The sequence below is a fragment of the Lissotriton vulgaris genome, chromosome 3_1 (genome assembly GCF_964263255.1).
Source record: "Lissotriton vulgaris chromosome 3_1, aLisVul1.2, whole genome shotgun sequence".
Taxonomy (NCBI): Eukaryota; Metazoa; Chordata; class Amphibia; order Caudata; family Salamandridae; genus Lissotriton; species Lissotriton vulgaris.
In genome coordinates, this window is record NC_141689.1 from 1,726,730,192 (window position 1) to 1,726,751,232 (window position 21,041).

Genomic DNA, 21,041 nt, shown 5'->3' on the forward strand with positions numbered 1-21,041 from the left:
TGCAAAGCCATGACCAACATACCCAAATGGATGACAGACAACTGCCTCACACTCAACTCTGACAAAACTGAATGCTGATCTTTGGGAAGAACACCTCTGCATGTGACCACACTTGGTGGCCTGCAGAACTCGGACTCACACCCAGACCAACCTACCACGCACGCAATATATTTTTTTTCTTTACATTTTTTATTTAGCCCCCTAGGACTCGGGGTCAAGCGTCTTATTAATGGCCTGGCTTATTGATGAGAAAATCTTATGCCAAAATATTTCAAGTTTCTGATATGTAAAAAGGTATATGGAGCCAATCGCCTCCGCTGTGAGTCTGACAATGAAAGCATTTATTTTTCACTCCCGGAAAGCGTTAATTAAGAGCTTTCGTGGTGAAATAGACCAGCCACCGAGATAAAAAGGCCATCCTTTTAAAATTGGCTGCTCTACGGGCCTTACTTTCTAGTTGAGCTATCTTCTCCCACTCCTGCCCTGAGAAGGAACAATTAGTTTCACGTGTTATTTTGGCCAGAACTTCTTCAACCAGGGGGGACTCTTTACCCTTTCTCAGTAAGGTATACCAATTTCCCACCCCCTTCAATTTGACTTTATATAAGGTGTTAGCCTGAACTGATGGTATCCCACATGACAACAGATTATATTTATTTATAAAGTTTACAATCTGGAGATACTCCAAAGCCCCCCGTTTTAGTCGATTATCAGATCTGTCTAACACCTCTTGCCACCAGATAAGTTTCCGTGAAGTAAGGAAGAGACCCAATTCTCCTAGACCACAGTCCTTCTGTCTTTTGAGCCTGGTGGAATGGATTTGGAGCCCGAAGAATTTACACTCCTCTAATTTCAAATAATAAAAGAGAGCAAACTCAGCTTGTTTAAAAAAGGACTGTAGTCTATCGGAGAAATCCCTAACAGTCTTCTATCTGGTCTTTTTTGGTAGTTTAGCTGTTTTAAAAAAAGTAGGAACATGTGATCCAGACTCCTGTATCATTCTGTCATACAACAACATATCTAACAGACCATTAGGTTCCAAGAAACGTGCTGACAAATCCAAAATTGCTGCCATGTAACAAGTATGAATATTTGCCTCTGATACCAAGCTCCCAGAGTCTAGTGCACTAAGATCTGATTGGAGATGGTATCAAATACAGCAGAGAGATCTAAAACAACTAACATGGTCACTGTTCCCTGATCTAATGCCCGTTTGATGGTGTCTGTGACCTCCACTATGCAGTCTCCATACTGTGGAAGGCATGAAAACAGTTGAGTAGGTGATTAGATTCCAAATATGATGATAGTTGGGTATTCACTGTGGATTCTCGGATTTTGGAGAAAAAAGGGAGGAGGGAGATGGGTCTATGAATTGCAAAATTCTTAAGGTCTGCTGTGGCTTTTTTAAAAGGGGCTTGATGTATGCAGCCTTCCATTTACAGGGTATGCTAGACAATTTTAGGGAGAGATTACATAGATCTGTGAGTGGAGTACAGAGAATAGGGGCTAAAGTATTGATCACGTGAGGAAGTGCTGGGTTTCTCGGGGATCCTTATTTTATTGAATTTATACGAGCTAAGGTCTTATCCTCGGTTATTGGGCTGAAACTTTCCAACATGCAGACAGGCATAACTTCTAGGGATTTCTGTGTGATGGAGCCTACTCGATTTGACAATGTGTTATAGATAATGTTGTTTTTTAGTTTAGAATAGGTTTCAAGATTATCACAGTGCGATTGGGATGTTGGAATTGTTTGATTGCCACACTTTTGTAGATTCTTAGACGATTATAAACAATTCCGTAGATGAGGTTTTTGCAGAGTTGATTCTTTCTGCAATATGGGTTCTTCTGGCCATATTACAATGTTTGAGATACATTCTCAGGGCGGTTTTATAGGATAGTTTGCCCTTATTCATTTTGTCCTTCCTCCAGATCTGTTACAGTCTCCTAATCTGGTTTTCTCCTTCCTTAACATCTCAGAATACCAGAGGGTCGGGAGATGTTCTCCTCGAGACTTAGGTTTTCTTAGTGGCGCAATGGCATCAAAGGCATGTTCAAGTGAAGCTTCAAAGGCTGTCAAAATTGTTGTGCTCCATAATTGAAAGAGGACTGAAGCCTGGGAGAAGTGTTTAAGGTATCCCCTCCTCAAGAAGCCCTCTGCAGACACGCCGGACCTGAAAACTACCAACCCTATCTCTCTCCTTCCCTTCATAGCCAAAGTCACAAGAAGATCGTCAACGCCCAGCTGTCAAACTTCATCGAAGAGAACGGCATCCTCGACTCCTCCCAATCCTTTTAGACCTCTCCCCAGCCTTCAACACCTTTTTCCACTGCAGACTTGCAGCCAGACTCAACGACACCGGCATACAGGGAACCGCTATCAACTGGCTCTGCTCCTTCCTTACCAGAAGAACTCAAAGGATCAGATTCCCACCCTTCCTCTCTGTACCAACAGAGATCAACTATAGAGTTCCCCAAGGATGTTTTGTTCTTCAAAATCTACATGGCCCCCCTCACCGCCATCGTCAGACAGCAGGGACTCAGCATAGACTCAGCATAGTATCCTACACTGATGACACCCAGCTCATCCTCTCCCTCACAAAGAACCCTGAAGTCACCAGACTCAGCTTCCAGGAAGGAATGAAAGACGTTGCAGCTTGGATGAACATCAGCTGTCTTAATCTCAACTTGGAGAAGACAGAAGTCCGCTTCCTTGAACCCACACCTTCAGACTGGGACAAGACTTGGTGGCCCACCCCGACCTTGGCAACCCCCACCGACCAAGACCAGAACCTCAGCATCATACTCGACTCCTCCCTCATCTTGTGCCACCAGATGAACGCCGTCACCTCCACCTGCTTCGTATCCTTCGCAAGACTTTCAAGTAGATCCCTCCAGAAGCAAAAAATACTGTTACCCATGCACTCATAACTAGCAGATTACACTACAGGAACGCCCTCTATGCTGGAACCAACAAACTCCCTTCTAAGCAAAATCTAGACCATCCAGAACACCGCGACCAGACTCGTCCTCAGCATCCCACAACATGAGCACATCACCCAACACCTGCAAGACGTCCACTGGCTCCCCGTCGAGAGGAGAGTAACCTTCAAGCTATTCAACCATGCGTACAAATATCTCCACAGCATTGGACCTAAAGTCCTCAACAAAAGAGTCTCCTTCCCTGCACCCAAATGTAACCTCCACTCCGCTGATCTAGCCCTAGCAGAAACCATGCGCAGTCACAGAACCAGAGTGGGTGGAAGAGCCTTCTCCTTTGTCACACCCTAGGCCTGGAACGAACTCCCGGTCAACATCTGACGTTCCCCTACTCTGCACATCTTCAGGAAGTCGCTCAAGACCTGGCTTTTCAGCTAACTCAGAACTGCACCCCCCCCCCGCCCCCTGCTCATTGAGACCCTCCATGGTGAGAAGCGCTCTTCACAATTCTTTGATTGATTGAGTATGTAGTGGAATGTTACACACCTGATTGCGATGCTAAAGTAAACCCCAGTTGATGACATTTTATTTTCTCCCCGGTTTGTCCACTGATGAACAGACTTTGATGAAAGTTACTGTTATGTTCTCTGTCACTTTAAGTAACACATTGTTGATTACATCATTAATGGAATGATTACATTCCAATTACTGTGGATCAGTTGCTGCATCTTTTGGCTGTTGATGGTTGTACATTAAAGCAAGCTCTTCAACTTCTTCATGTTTAAGTGCTTTTATCACTGGCGACGAGGGTCAAGGCTTGATTGGGGACAAGCATCCACAACCATCAATTCCCCTATAATTGAAATTGGATTTGATTTGGATTTGGACTTTGGACTTTGAATTCATTTTGGACAAGCTGCTGTACTGTACTCTATGCATACTGTGGATTATTTGGACTTGGATATTATATTTATTTATTTCCTTTCTACTTCATCTGGATTGACTATCTATACTTTGGAAATTCGCTTGAAAATTCTTGGAGGTCACAACTTTGAAAGACATGTGTTATGTTTTCCTGCACGACTGCATTCTACATCTGAGGAACTGCTCCTGATTGCTGTCGGCATACTTTTTGTCAAAAATCTGGTGTTTTATTTTACTTATTTAATTCACCTGATCAGCGGTTGCAGTTTCCCCTGCACTCTGTTTTGGTTTGAATCTGGCTGGTGGCTCGCGTGTGGCATCGCGTGTGACATTCGGTGTACCTGCACGTACCTTCGGCTTCCTCAGCAGCTCCATTCTAAGATTGGTGACTGAACGCGATGCTGGAAGCTTTGACCCGGCGTTCAATTCTCTGTGTCATCACGCAACGTTCCGCGTCATCACGTCAAGGCAGCTATCTTGTATCTCTATGGCAACGATCTTGCTGATTTCAACGCCGATGCGCTCGGCAGCGCATTGATATATGTTATATGTCATCAGGATTTGTGGTGACAACGCTCACTATTACGCGTCAATGTGCATAACAGCACATCAATTTTAACCTGACTGGTGAACTAAACGTCGATGTGCACGACAACACATCCATTACCTGAGTTGTGAGTGAACTTGTAAGAAAAGACTATTTTTAACTATTTTTTTAATATATTTCACGTTTTTCTTGAAGACACTTTTGGATTTTGGTTAGTTATTTTTACATTTACGAAATGGCTACTACATCCAGCATGTCGCAGCCACCACCTTTTCTTTCAGAGGAAGGGAAACCTATTCTCCCATGGAAGAGATGGAGAAACCTATTTGATTCATACTTGGTGGCAATAGGAGGGGAAAAGTTTTCAGCTGTTAGAAAGCAAGCTATTTTGTTGCATAATTTAGGAGTTGAGGGCAGACACACTTATGACAGTATGGATACCTTACCTGTAGGTGAAGCTGATGGTGAACCTTCAGACATTTTTGAAATGTCTATGGCTATGTTAGAGTGTTATTTTGGTCCAAGAATTAATGTAGTTTTAAAACGCTATAGATTTTTCACTCGGGTACAGGGTCCAGTTGAACGGGTTGGAACGTATGTTGCTGCTTTAAAAACTCTTGCACATACTTGTGATTTTGGAGAAATAGCTGAATCACTTGTGAGAGATCAACTTGTTAGATGTACAAAGAGTTCTAGAGTTCAGGAGAAATTGTTGTCAAACACCCTACGTTGAAGGAGGCTGTAACCATCGTAGAGGGCATGGAGAATACTTCTACTTGGGTTAAGGAAATAAGGAAAAACAAGGAGGAAGAGAGCCGCACCATAAGTGATAATAATAAGAAAACTCATGAGATGGTGCACATGTTGGAAGAAGATGATTTTGTTGGAGAATGTCACGAAGGGGTTGCTAAAGTGGCTGAGGGTTCAAAGAACAAATTGACCCAAAAGTCCTCATTTTCTAAGAAGAGCAGCCTTGATAGTCGTCCTTCTTTTAGTAAAGAGTCTCTTATGTCTAAATAGCGTGATTTTCGTCAACAACGTTCATTTAGCAAACAGAAGTTATGTTGTTTTAGGTGTGGCAGTTTCTCTCACACTTTTAATTTTCCAAATTGTTTTGCAAGAGACAGCATTTGTAATAACTGTGGAGGCAAAGGGCAATATGCTCGTGTATGTAAGTCTGGTAAGAAAAAAGAAGGAAGTGATTCTCCTTTTGACATTGTACATACGGTTGTAGTCTCGAATGTTAAAAGTGATGAAATGGTTGTTGATACAGAACAAATTTCTATGTCATTTTGTGATGTAGGAATTGACAAATATGTATTTAAGCTCATCGCAGACTCCGGGTCTCCTTTCACTTTGATTGGGAACAAGATTTGGGATGAAGTTGTTGGTCTAGAAAATGTTCAACTCTTACCTCCTGACATTGCTCCTCTGAGTTATGCTGGGTCAAAAATAGACATTCTGGGGTATACGGTGGCTAATATCACTTTTAGAAGCAAGAACATTTTTGGCAAGGTTTATGGTGCAGTTAGGGGAGACAACCTTCTTGGGTGGAGACATCAACATGACTTGGGCATAATTCTCAATCCTGGGGCCAAAGATCCTATGAATCAAGTCATGTTAATGGAAGATTTTCTGTCCAGTTTCCTTCCGGTTAAGGTTGATTCTGTGTGTAATTCTAACACATATTTTGTAGATTATCCAAATGTGTTTTCTGATACCTTGGGGTGCTTAAAAGGATTTGAACACAGAATTATCCTTAAAAAATCTGCCAAACCATGTGTGCACAGGGTCAGAAAAGTACCCAATATTATGCTTGAGCCATTGAGACATGAGATTGAGAGGTTACTGAATTTAGGCGTGATAGAAGAGATTTGAATCTTCAGAATGGTTGAGTCCGGTGGTATTGGCACCCAAGGATGGTGGCAAATCGATTAGGATGTGTGTGGACTTGCGCGGATTGAATGAATGGATCTGGGTTGATCGACAGCCATTGCCCAATATAGCTGAGAGCATTAGTATTTTGAAAGGAGCTAAAATTTTAAGTGTGCTGGACCTTTCTTCGGCTTATCACCAAATTGTGTTACATAAGGATTCCAGACATTTAACATCTTTTGTTACACCTTTAGGTGCTTACCAATTTCTAAGAATGCCATTCGGGTTAGCTTCCGCTGCTGCGTGTTTTCAAAGGGTGATGAAAATGGTCCTTGGCAGTCTTCACAACGTGATGTTTTTTCAGGACGATATTTTAGTTCATGGTGTGGATGTTTGTGAGCATGACAAGGTGTTGAGATCGGCTTTGGACAAATTAGATGAAGGGGGCTCACAGTTAAAAAAGAGAAATGTCGGATAGGTTTGGAGTCGGTCACATATCTAGGACATGTTATTTCTGGGAATGGAATACAACCGAAATTGGAATTGGCTGAGAGCATTGTAAAGGCACCAACTCCTGTGGATAAGGATCAAGTCAAGTCATTTTTGGGAATGGCGGAATTTTATTCAAAGTTTGTCAAGGGTTTTGCCAGTATTGTTGAACCCATAAGGTCTCTTTTAAAAAAAGGTGTACGGTTCGCTTGGTCTGATAATTGTGAGAAAGCCTTTAGTTCAGTTAAGACAGAGATAAGTAAAATGCCAACTTTGGGTCATTTTGATTCCAAACTTAAGACCATTTTGACAACTGATGCCAGTCTTAAGGGACTTGGTGCTGTGCTTTCTCAGATTGTGTATGGGGAAGAAGTTGTTGTGGCAATTGCTTCTAGAGCTTTGAAACAAGCGGAGTTGAATTACTCTTGTATTGAAAGAGAGGCGTTGGCAGTATTTTGGTCAGTACATCATTTCAAATTTTATTTGTGGGGCATTCCGTTTGTTGTCAAATCTGATCATTGTCCTCTTGTTCAAATTTTCTCTTGCCATCAGAGTGACCATATGACGCCTAGGGTGAAAAAGTGGAGCGAATGGTTACAAGAATTTAATTTTCATGTACAATATATTCCAGGACAAAACAATAAGCCTGCAGATTGTTTATCACGTCTTCCAATTGAAAGGGAATGTGTTACAGATGGAGTTGGAGTATGTATAAATTGGGTATCGGAGTCTACCATATCCAAGGAGGAATGGTTGCAGTGTGTTAAGGATGATCTCACTTTTCAATCGTTAGGGAATGTCATTAGAAATGGGTGGCCAAATTATGATAGCCTTGAGTGTGAGTTGAAGCCTTATTGGACGGTGAGAGATGATTTAACTTTCTTCCAAGATAATTTGATGAGAGGAGACAGGGTGGTGCCTCTGAGTGATTTGAGGGAAAGAGTCGTTAACCTGGCTCATGAAGGGCTTTTGGGAAGGAATCTCACCAAGACTCGGGTCGGATAAAGATACTGGTGGCCTGGAATGGAGGCAGTTGTGAAAGATTGTAATTTGTGTGCGGTCAATGACAAATCACGCACCACTAGTCAGTCTCCACTTTCTCCTATTGAGGTTCCTGTTGCGGTGTGGGCTAAGTTGGGTATGGATATTGCAGGTCCTTTTGAGCTTATGCCTTCACATGAAAGATTTGTTGTATTGTTGGTGGATTACACCTCTAAGTGGGTGGTTTCAAAATGTATGGGTGTTGTGAATTCTAGAACTGTGATTGAGTTCTTAAGGGATGTGTTTGTGTCAGAAGGGGTGCCTAAGTATTTGCTCACTGATAATTGGGTGCAGTTCACCTCCAATGAGATGGATAGTTTTCCTATAGGTCTTGGAAATGTTCACCAGAAAACAGCTCTTTATTCTCCACAAGCGAATGGTCTCACTGAGAGAATGAATAGGGTGGTAAAGGGTTGGGCACAAAGGGCTTTGGAGTCTAAGCTTTCATTTAGCAGTGTGTTGAGGGAGACATGGTGGGCTCACCGCACGGCTCCCAATGCTGTCATGCAGAGGTCTCCTTTTGAAGCTTTGAGGGGTAGGTTGGCGAGTTCTAAACCAAATCCAGCTTGGTTCCCGGAGAAGGTCTGTGATGATAGTGTGGAGAGTGAGGTGAAAAGAAGAGAGGTGTTGACAAAGTATTAACAAAAATATAAACAACGTTATGATGACAAGATGTAAAATTCAGGAAATGGAATGTGGGTGACAATGTTCTGGTGAAAAAACCGAAATTTGGTCACAAAGGTGTTTCCAAATTCAGTAGTCCTTTCACCATTATTTCTTTTAGAAAAATGTTGTCACTTTAGATAATGGTTGCACTTGGAATATGTCTAAATTAGCAAAATGCAATGATTTCAAGAATCACTTTAATAAGGGTTCTAGGTTTTCTGACAATTCCAGTGATGTTTCTCCTAGAGGTGACCAGAGTAACACTCGTGGTAGATCCTTACAGCTTCCTAGGAGATTCATGGATTATATTATTTATTAATGTAATATTTTTTGATTGTATCATTATTCTTATTCTTTTACTTTCTTTTCTTAAGCTTCATTTTTTCCTTTGTTTACTGTGTATAGGGGATGTGTTATTTTCTCTGTCACTTTAAGGAACACATTGTTGATTACATCATTAATGGAATGATTACATTCCAATTACTGTGGATCAGTTGCTGCATCTTTTGGCTGTTGATGGTTGTACATTAAAGCGAGCTCTTCAACATCTTCATGTTTAAGTGCTTTTATCAGTTACATTTTCCAAAATTTGGATAGCAAAATAAAACATATATTTTCCTGATTATATTTGGGACGCTCTTCCCGTTTTGGGCTCAATCTCACATTATCCCCTCAAACATGCACACTGGTGCTTGCCCTCCCAGTATATTTCAGGTCATGTCTGGTGCAAGTGGAAGAGCACAATGTGCAAAATGCTCATTTTGGAACTCCAGAATGTGAGTGCAACATGGATGTTATTCCTCATTGCAAAGTACTAAACTCGGAATCCGATAAAGATTCATTAATTACTGCACCAAAAGAAATTAGCAGGGAGGCAGTTTGTGTCAGTGCATGCAACTGATTTCAATCAATCCCTATATATAATTTTAGAGCACTTGGGAAATTACATTACACAAGAGTGATCACAGGTTGTAGTTTACTAGTAGGATGCAAATTTTGCACCCCTAATTATTGGTACCGAGTGGATACCCCCAGCAAGTACCACACAAATATATATGAATCGCCACAGAATAGGGAATAACTACAAAGACTATGGGGGATATGTAACATCACAAAAAAGTGATGTTGCGTGTACATATGCCCCTGTCTTTTTTCGCATCAAATTGCATGGAGAATTCCCCAATATCACAGAGATGAATGTTCTTATTTACCGTTTGCTCTGAGTAGGGAAAATATGAGAGCTGGAGTCCTGAGTGGGACTGGTAGCAAGAAGAGGTGTGAGGATGGGGATCAGGATGGACAGCTGGGTGTGGACTGGTAGGGGGGCCATTGCTGTCTCTATGCGCCAAGAGAGTGGTACAGTGTTGGCCAGACTGTACTTCTGCACACAGTCACCACCTTAAAAGCACAACGGTTTACCAGAAAGATTTTCCATCTGTGAACGAAGACTCAATACTCTCGCTTACAAAAAATTATGTGTGGAAAAACTGCGACTCACTTAAATTCAGGTTGGGTAAAATCCCATCCGGGGACACCACAGCGCATTCAATTAGATTCAAGGGGCATATTATCAAGAACGGCGTTAAAAATTATCTCCGGTTTAGCGGCAGAAAACTGCTACTAAAGTGGCGATAATGGGCTTGATAATATGCCCTTGAAAATTCCAATAGAAGTCCATGTTCTGTTTAGCAGCAGTTTTTTGTCACTTAACCGGCAACAATTTTAACGCCGTTCTTGAAAATATGCCCCCAAGAGAAGTAGATACGACCGAAATAAAACGTGCAATAAAAAAATATCCATTACTGCACAATGGCTGTGAAATCTCGGCTATTTTGTCAATCTTTTGCTGCTTACCTGCTTTTTTCATGTTTGTCAGGGTTTTGTCAGGGTTCATGGGTCCCTTAATTCACATAGATTTCTGAAATTGCAGAATTGAAGATTCTATAGGGCACTCATAGTGCTGCCCTGAAAATACAATGGACCTGCATTGGTTTCCCAAGATTTTATTTTTAAGTGCCAACCAATTTTACGCCACCATCATGCCCTTCTTGCAAGCCCTTGTTGGTTGCGCCTGATCATTCACGCTGAGGAGTTTACTACTGGCCTCCTAGTGCTAAATTAAATCTAGTCATTTGTCTCCGTCTATGCTTATTATTTTTCTTAGTTCAGCATAATGTTTGGAGATATTAGGTGCCATAATCGATTGTAAAACCTTTACAAATTTTATTCTGTGCATGAATAATTATACTGGGGTTTCCAATCAATACCAGTATGCCTATGTTAAGGTTACCCATCATAAACAGTTATCCTACTTCAAGAAAGGCTACATCAATATGGAAGATGAGAGCTGTCCTCAGAGAGCATCCCAACCCCGTTTCTTCTTCCTATGTTTTCTTTGCTTCAGTTAGTCTGTAGAGAATACAGAGAGAGTGGCCGGGGGCACACCTGAAGCATCTAAATATCCCTGACTTCTGAATGAGGAAGGAAACTTGACACTAACTTCAAGTTGATGGGTTGTGCACCGCCCCTGGATAGTTGTGTGCTACTTAAACTGTGCTCTGGGGTATCACCTCCCTCCAAGGTGTGTTCAGATACTCTACTGGTTGCACACCTGTTCCATCACAGGTGTGTCACCCTAGGCACAAGTATCGAATGCTGGTTCCCAGCTCTAATAACCAATATTGTTCATACTGTAGATTGATTTCACTCGTAATCTTTAATTCTTATTTTCAACAGTTCATTCACATTAGATTCCAATTAGGTCATGTTAGGCGTAGACATAAATCATTCCAATGCATTTCGGTGCAATTAACACCTTCATCAGGGAACGCCTGAAAATTAAACATATGAACATACTTTATAATCAGCAACTTCATCTCTATCTCAAAAAGTCATAAAAAAACATATTAATGCAATGAATACAACTGAAATATCGTGTTATACACCTCAGTATCTCTCTTTAAACGGCTGTTGTCAAACAGCATTTTTTCGTGTGTAACTTGTAACGGATTTTATCTCGCTGTTCTAACCGTTTGTTCGTGTGACATTACGCGCCTACTACTGCCCGCTTGGGCGTTCGCACATTACAGCGAGCGTCTTCCCTGCCGTTACGGGGTGTGCCCCGAGTGTTGTCTCTCACCTTAATCTTACACGATTTCTGCGCATGCGCGGCTTAAAGGAGTTCCAGGGTTTTTTTTTTTTAAAACTCAAAAGTAACTTTATGTGTTCCGAGGCATTACCCTTGGATACACAACATACGCTCATCGCGCTACAATTTTACGGATCCTACGCTATCCACATTGTCGAATGTTAAGCTTTGACATACTTAATAAAAAAACTCTGGAACTCCTTTAAGCCGCGCTGCTAATAAAGCATTTCATACTCCCATTATAAAATTAACACCTGACATTGGCGTATTTTACATATCGGTGAAGTATGTACTTCTTAGATCCTGATATTCTACTTGTAACTGTGAAAGAGATACTCATGGAAAACGCATCGGTTTACAGGTTGAACACAAGCTATCATGTAAGACATACAACTATGCGTTTTTCATGATGCTAATGTACACTTTGCAATGTCGTAAGTAAATATTTAATTCTGAGATTACCTCGCAGTAGTTTCGTTGAATTCCAAAGCCTTTTTAGAAGCTGTGATATCGAAGTAATCTTTTGTTCCAACCCTCTTTTTGCTAAGGCCCTTCTTGCTAACTGCTCTGTGCCTGGACCTCTCAGAATTTCATTCATTGCCTGCCTTTGAGCTTATTTCAGCAGCTTTCATCAACGACTCGTGTATTATTCCACAGAATGCACCTCGTGCCTATTCAAGACAAACTTTTAAAATCTTGGTAGATGTTTCCCTTTTCAATGCTACACTAGTTTACCTGCAGGGTACATTTCTACAAAAACAGCCTGGTACCAGCCCTCTCCTCTCAAGAAAATGAAACCGTTTTTTCCAGAAAGCGACTTTAGAGCTGCTGTTTAAGCCTTCATTCTCTTGTTTCTGGATGGTGGTAACGCCCTGTGTCATTGCCTACCAGACTTGAAACCCACACCCTGTAAGGGCATTCTAAATGCTGCAGGACATCTCACCAAGCGCCTGCAGAAATATGATCACATCATCTGTATTCTGTTGGGTCTCCATAGGCCTCCTTGCTGACCAACACCAGCTTCAAAACCAGCTGCATCATTTACCAAGCCATCAAAACTAGCATCTCTGCATCTCTGCGTATCTTGCAGACAATCTCGCCATTTTTGGTGGTTCACATCACACCAGTAGCCACCACACCATCATAAAGTTCACGAAGTGGTGTAAAAAATAAATTAAAAAAAGACAGAAAGATTTTTTCCATATGTGCCAGGGGAGGGGGTGGGGAAGCTTCTCCAAAATATGAAAGAATCGCTATACCCTCAACAATTTTTTTTTATATATAAACATTTTTATTTATGTAAAGTTTTATTATTAAAAGCCAATAAGACATGATTCTTTTAGGTGAATTATTCTTGATTTATACAAAACAAGTCACAAAGTGCAGAACACAAAATTCAAGTTTATTACTGTCTCTCCATATTACACCTCCTTAAAAATCCAAATACATTCATACCTCACACATCCTCATTCATACCATACTATAAAATCTGCCAGCCATATGCACCAGAACAGTGTCCAAAAAACTGTATTCTTTTTTTCAAATAGTCAAGGACATCATATTCCCATCAAGTTCACATGTATTATTTCATCCAAAAGTAGATATTACTATCTCGTATCTCCTAATAACCATTTACATCATCATGTTATGTTTTGCGGTTCCCTGTTCATTTATACATGTCCTTTTAAACCTGTTGATGTCCTCTGGTAATTTAACAACCATTTCCATCTAGTGCGGACGCGTGTTTCGGTGTCAGCCGGTAAAGGCAGTACACCATCTTCAGGGCATAAAAAGACAAATATATAAACCAGAGGGTGGCTAGGACAGTGAAAAGAAGAAAGAATATATTAATATCTACATTTGGATACAACAATAGTACATGTTAATGGGAATGTGATATTCTCTGCTAGGGCCTGTGGGTTGATAGACTGCATGCTCGTGTTAAAAATAATTCACAGTGCTCTGCTCTAGAGTGAAAGACTCAAAGTTGAATCTCTTAAAACTCCCAAATGTGAAATCAGAACTAGAACAGCTAATTAGGAAACATTATTTTCAGCGACTAAACCTTGTGTAATTCATCCAGCTTCTCATAATGCAAAAAATGGCAATACATTACCTGAATGCTAGGTTATAAAATCCCAAATCATCTCTGAGTGAAGAATGTACACTTGTCATCACAGCATCCTTTAAAAAAAATAGGAATGACGAGGGAACAAAATTGTCAAGTGCTTTAAGTACCTAATCAACTCATTCCATATGATTCTGAACATTGTAAAGACTAATGGCACACACATGTGATTGGTTCCTGACTGTTAGTAGTAGGGTAAATCCTGGAAAATAGACAAGGCAGCCACAAAAATAACGATTTTTTATATGTGGAAAGGTGCTGGAGTTGCATGACCCGAAGTCTAGGATCATAAATGATGTGTCCGACCACCACAAAAGAAAATCCAATTCCCAAAACCTGTCTAACGAGAGGTCCTGTGACCACAATCTGAGCTTGAGACCTAAGGTGCAGCTCTCTGACATCACGCGTGGGACGGGTTTGTGCTCTAACTAAAACTCAATTTCCCTGATTTAGATGATGGTAGTGGGATCTCTTGATTTCTGGATAAAATGCTATATTCATAGGAGAATCCACTGGTGAAATATCCTTCTTCATGAAGATAGTGTTGTGTGAGAAATTCCACTAGAGCATTCTCCTCCATATTAGCAAATCCGTCTGGGGCCCTTCTGAAAGGGACTTTTGTTTAGCTGCATCTAATTCTGCCGACATGCATGTCATCTTTAACTTAACTCTGGGTCATATTTAGAGTTCTACAGATTGATTTGGGGCTTAGATGCCAGTTGGGTGATAATGTGATTCGTTTTGGAAAGAGACAGATCACTGTATTGATGGGCAAGACAGCCTAATTCACATTTTGCAGGTGATAGTTAGAAACTGGGTTTCTAGTTGACAGAGGTATGCACCCTGTCCAACTAGGAGCCACAATCCTAGTCAGGGTAAGTCAGATGAAGGCCCTCAATTAATCTGTGCTCACCATCTGGTAGCTTGGCACGGAGCAATCAGGCTTAATTTAAAAGGCAATTTGTAAAGTATTTGTGCAAAACTTCAAACAGTAAACTTTGAAAACTTTGCAAACAGCACACAAAATGACACCACACCTCATTAGAAAAATAGAGCTTACTTTATTGAACAAAACAAGACCAAAACAACAAAAATTCAATATATATTACTGAAGGTATGAATTATTAAAAAAATACATTGAAATGTAATACTTAAAAGCTTAAAGTGCCAACCGTGGCTATCTGGTCACGCTAGACCGGGTCAATTGAAAAGTGCAGACTGACAACGATGGAGCACAGGCCGGATATGGAGATTTAATGGTTCAGAGTGGTGCAAAGGCCTCAATGTGTGAATTTTTACTGAAGCAGCACTTTATACCCATTGCCAAGGGTCCAGGAAGGGTTTGCCACTGGGCAAGACTCACACATGGCAGAGGCCAGGTGCCGTAGCAGGTGAGTTGGACTTCTTTAATGTCCCTGAGACTTCAAATCAGGAGACAAGCCAAAATACCCTTGAATTTACTTTGGTTCTGGGTTGGAGATATAAAGGTCCAGGTTTACTCATTTTCAGACAAGAAGGGCAGCAGGCAGCAGGTCAGCACAGCGGAGCAGGAGTACAGCAGATTATCAGTCCAGCAAAGTGGCAGTCCTTTAAGCAACACGTCTTCCTGGCAAGGTATACACAAGTCCAGAAGTGTACTGAGTTGGTGGTGTCAGAGGTCCAGTATTTATACCCAGTTGTGCCTTTGAAGTGGATGAAACTTCAGACAGGCTTTTGAAGTGCACAGAATCCCTGTCCAGGCTCACTGTGGGGGGTATGCAGTCAGGACACATCCTACATACAAGTGTCAGCTCCTACCTTTCAGCCTGGACAGGATGGCCCATCAGTCACACCTAAGCTCCCTTCATGGTTGGCTGTGTAGACGGAATGCACAAAGCCTAGCTGTCACCCATCCCAGACATATATTCGGAGACAGGCAGAAGGTACCAAATGTATAAAGTAAAAAAAATGCCAACATTCTAAAAGTAGCATTTTCAGATTTACAATTTAAAATATAGCTTCATCATCAGTTGCCATTTTAAATTGAGATTCCAGAGACACTAAAGGTGGGGGTCCTTTGTCTTCCCAATTGGAAACCTCACTTATAAGTTGCAATAAGTTAATCTAAATATTTACCTATGGGAGAGATAGGCGTTGCCATAGTGGAAACAAAGTTGAGATTTTCTCTACTGGAACATGTGAAACTTAAAACTACTTGTTCTACTTTTTAAACAGAACACACAGCACCCTGCCTTTGGGCTGGCCAAGACCTACCTTAGGAGTGACATATACGTATTAAAAAGGATGTTTTGGGCCTACCAAGCGGTGAATAGTTTTAACACCACTACCCCCAAGGTTTATATATTCTTTTGTGCTGCACCCTCCACCCAACCTGACATCTTTCTTCACAATGCAGGATTTAGTATATCCTAGAAACTAGGAACAAAACATCCCTGAGCTCCTCACTCTCAGAGAGGGGGTTGTAGCCCGTGACAGGACTAGGTTTTCCCTTCACAAAGAGAATCCCAATGATGAAGCATGCCACCTAAGGTGGGTCACGGATTTCGTCATAATAAAGAGATCTCCCCACAAGAGATAATCTATGGTTTCTTCTTCGCATTGATGGCAATCAATGGCAGAACTGTTTCCTCTGTGGATAAAATGCTTCCCTGGGAATATTAGCAGTAATTCTTATTTTTGTCCACACATGGCGTTGGTGTCAAAACTGCTGGCCTTAATTGACAATTTGTGGGATATTGTTCCCAGTCATATTAGTGGTAGCATTGACATATTAGAGAAATCCATAGCATTTTATAAATATATATAAGGTAAAGGGAATCCATGTGCGGAAGCAAAATATGTGACTATATTATGCAAATGATAGATACATGTATTCAAAATTAAATGTTGGTTATTCTGGATAACAATTCTTTCTATTGAAAATTGGAATCTTTTGCTTGGAGGATTAAGTTTATTTAAAAAATGAACAATGTCTTTAGGTAATAAATGTATGTGTTTACACAAATCCAAAAGTGGATTTTTGGACAAAATAATTGCAGTTCCAAAAATATGTCTAAAGCAGATAGTTGTCTGCTGTTTGAACATTGTTCCATGTGTCAATAAAATCTGTTTCGCTTTGTACTGCTTTTAACTTTTAATTATATTATGAGTTATAACATATGAAATCAAAACGATTTGGAAGAGGCAGGGTGGAATAAAGTAAAGAACATGAAATGTATTATTGAAGTCTGATGCTAATGTAAACATAAGCCACTGCAAATTGCTCCTTCTACACTACCAATTTCTCTTATGGCCTCATAGACATTTGTGAAATACAGTCTGCTGGAAAAGACCCAATTTTGTCACCATATTCTCAAAATTATCTTAGTGACGAGCCACAATCTTGGGAAAGAACACACTTATCTAGCACACCCTAAAGGAGCTGAAATACTTTATCATTGCTCTGCCAAAGCCTTTAATTTATTTATCAACTTTAGTGAAATGTCGTGAAAAAAACACTATTTGAAATGGTTATTTTAGCTTTTTCCTGGGGAACTTTTATGCACTACTTTGAAGCCCACTTAATACAGCTCCACTCACTCCTTAGTTGAATTCTGAGCAAATGTTACGAATCCCGACCTTTAAAGATCATTTACCACTAAAACAAGATGTGCCTATGGGGATGGCTGATATCCACAATCTCCAGAACCATGCCACATATAGATGTTGATGCATTATATATGATATAAAGTACCCCTTGACATACATTATAAGAATTTTCAAGTCACAGAGAAATTCCCTGACCATATAGAGGTACAAGGCCGAAGGCTGAATTCCTTGATGAGGTTATAGACACTCCGAGGTGACTTGCCATATCCTTTTCATGTACATTAGTGGGTCCTTTTTTTCTTATAATACATGTTCACCCCAGCACCTTTGCCTAGCTTAGCCCACTGACCACCTAGGCAGACGGGAGAGGTGCCATTGGAAAGGGAAGAATTCCCTACTGGTTCCCTGCTTGGGGATTGCTGCATGAGGGCGATCCCAAAGCATGGATCCAAATGTTTAGGGTACTTTCAATCTTTCCTGGCGGTATGGGGGGGATAATAGCCTTCAATCTCCCCTCCCCCCAGGTGACAGAAAGCACACTAGGCATCAGAAAATATTTTAATTTGAATATGTAGGGGTGGGGGCTGCCCAATGCCCATATGGGCATGCCAATGACCCCTCACCGCCAAACACTAAAGTGACAGTTGGTCTGCTCCAGGCAGATGGGGACAATAGCCTCTGACCTGCCTCTCAAGGGGGCAGAAATCCCACTAGCAACCAGGGAATACATATTTTTGTAAATTTAGCAGGAGGGGCTGCTTAAAATGGGCATGGCACCACTCAAAATATAAGACAGTTTTTCTGCCCCTTCAGGGGCAGATGGGAAGCATGATCCCTCGATCTGCCCCCCGGAGTAGGAAGCCAACTAGGAACCAGGGATTTTGTTAATGTAAATTTAGGGTGAGGGTGAATGGGAATTTTGATGCCTCCACCCCACCTACAAATATGCACAGTCTTTCTGCCCTCATAAATGGCAGATGGGGTCAGGAGCTGCCGATCTGCCCCACTGGGGACACAGTCAACGAAGCATTAGTAAGTATTTTCTTTAGCCAGAGTAGGGAAGGGGGCTGCCAGAATGGGCATGCCAAGCCCCCACCCTACTCAAAAACAAATGGACGGTATTTCTGCCCCTGAAGGAATATGGAGCAAAAACCCCCAATCTGTCCCTCTAGGGGGCAGAACAACCACTAGGAATACAGAGACTATTTTTGTTTAGTAGTTCAGGGGTGAGGGCTGCCCAGAATGGGGAGGGAAATGCCCCCTTTGGTGGCAGATGGGGGCAATATCCCTCTATCTGCTCCCAGGGCACAGAAAGCCCACCAGGCACCAGAGATAAGTTTATGGGCATGTCAAGGAGTGGCCCCTTTAGCAAGGACCCCTTCCCCTTTTTTGTGCACACATTTTGACTGTTTCTGCCCACCTTCAGGGAAAATCTGTGATAGTTTTAGGCTCACCTGCCGCGAAGGGGGGCAAAAAACCACTAGACACTAGCGAAAGTTTGCATGTGTGTGTCAACTGGAGTTCAACTGATCCTGAGTATGTACTGGTGTTTGGCTGGCTGTGTGTGAACCTGTATTCTGCGGATGGTGTGCGTGGACTTCAGCTTAGCTGGCAGTGTTTGTGGACTAGTGCTTGGCTGGCAGCGAGTGTTGACTGTTGCTTATCTAGTAGTCTGCATGGATGGCACGTGTTTTGCAGTGTGCGTGGACTGTTACTTGGCTGATCGAGAGCGTGGATTGTTGCTTGGCTGGTGATATGCTTGCATGGCTCATGGCTAGAAATGTACATGGATGGCACTTGGCTGATGGTGTGCAGGGATGCCGCTTGGCTGGTGGTGTGGCTTGTGTCAATCCTCCAGCATTTCATTACCCAGAATCCCCTGCAAACCTCAAATTTAGCTATCAAATCACACTTTCCTCACATTTCTGTGTGTAAAGGTTGTTGAATCACTGCACTGGCACAAAGTTTAGACTGCCCATTGTTCCCCTCCATCTCCTGAAGAAAATGATACCTTACTTGTGTATGTGCTCAAAAGAGAGAACCTAAAAAAGTATCAAATGAAAAAGTGAGGTGGAACCAAAGTGGGTCAAAGAGGGCAGGTTTTTAGGTTGACTCCGCTTTGGGCATCCACACAACTTACATATCATTTTTTTCGGGGGACCGAGGGGGTGTGGGTAGTGGAAAATATTTGGCAGCACAGTGAAATCACAACCTTACCACAAAGACATGTGAGGAAAATATGATTGTTTTAGCTACATTTTAGGTTTAAAGGGTATTCTGGGTAAGAAAACTTTGGGGGATCCATGCAAGCTACATATCCTGGGACTTTCCTGGGTTTTCAGAAATGTCTGGGTTTCGTAGGTTACCCTAGATGGCCACGGAGGCTGGGCTCAAAAATTCATTTTTGTCCTGGGCTCGGCGGCTGTTTCAGGAAATCTACTAAACCCACACATTTCTGAAAAGGAAACAACGGGAGGAGTCCAGGGAGGTATAGCTTGCATGGATTCCACAACATTTGTTTACCAAGAATGGCCTGCAAACCTTAATTTTAGCAAATAAAATCAAATTGTACTCACATTTCTATGTGGGAAAGTCGTGGAACCACGGGGCCTGCATACATTTTCTATCACCCAGCATTTCCTCAGGTCTACCAATAAAAATATTACCTCACTTTTGTGGGTGGGCCAAGTGCCCACGACAGGGAAGAGCCCAAAACATATTGTGGAGGCATCAAAATGATCAATCACGAATGACCTGGTCTTGCAAGGGGGTCACCTGTGTTTTATGTCCCGGGCTCGGCGGCCATCTGGGGAAATCTACTAAACCAAACATTTCTGAAAACTAGACATCCAGGGGAGTCCAGGGACGATTGGCTTGTGTGGATCCCCCAAAATCTTCTTACCCAGAATCACCAGTAAACCTCAAGTTTACGTAAAGAAATTAAATTTTCTTCACATTTCTGTGAGGGAAAGTTGTGTAATCACTGGATCTGCACACATTTTCTACCACCCAGTATCCCCTCTGGTCTTCCGATAAAAGTGGTTCCTCACATAACTCCCAAGTAATTTCAGGAAGTATAAGCTCTTTTACCAAATCTTCAGTCTTTAACCAAACATATTTGTGATGCTCACCCCTGTGACATAGCTGTTTGCTACGGCTTGGTGGGTGCGTTATTACTCCTGCCAAGAAATAGTAAACATTTTGCTTCCAGCAAGGAAGAGCATAAGAACATGCTCTTGCTTGATGGAAGTAGAGAAAACTTGGTTTCACAAAAAGGGAGCTGGAAGTTCAGCAACTCCCTCTCTGTAAAAGGAATGCAGGGACCAAAGAAGCCTTTAGGCTCTCCCTTAGTCCGTGTCATTGGTGAGTGGGCACCATGGGCGGGACCAGGGTACCCACAATAGAGGCTGGGCCCCGGGGAACGGGGCCCCGGGTCAGAAATTGGCCCAGGAGGGGGGCTGCCCATTCCCCTCCACACTTTTTTTTTAACTGAATGTAAAAAGACAAGGCCCAAGGGATGGGGTCTCTGAGGCTAAAATGAGCCCTTCCCTTTTATTTAAAGAAAGAAATAAAGAACAAAAAGGCTGAGCCCCAGGGGATGGGGTCTCCAGGGCTAAAGTTGGTCTAGGGAAGGGTACCATGCAGGCCCCTTTCCTAGTAAATAAAAGAGAAGAAAAAAGCCATACTATAAGCTG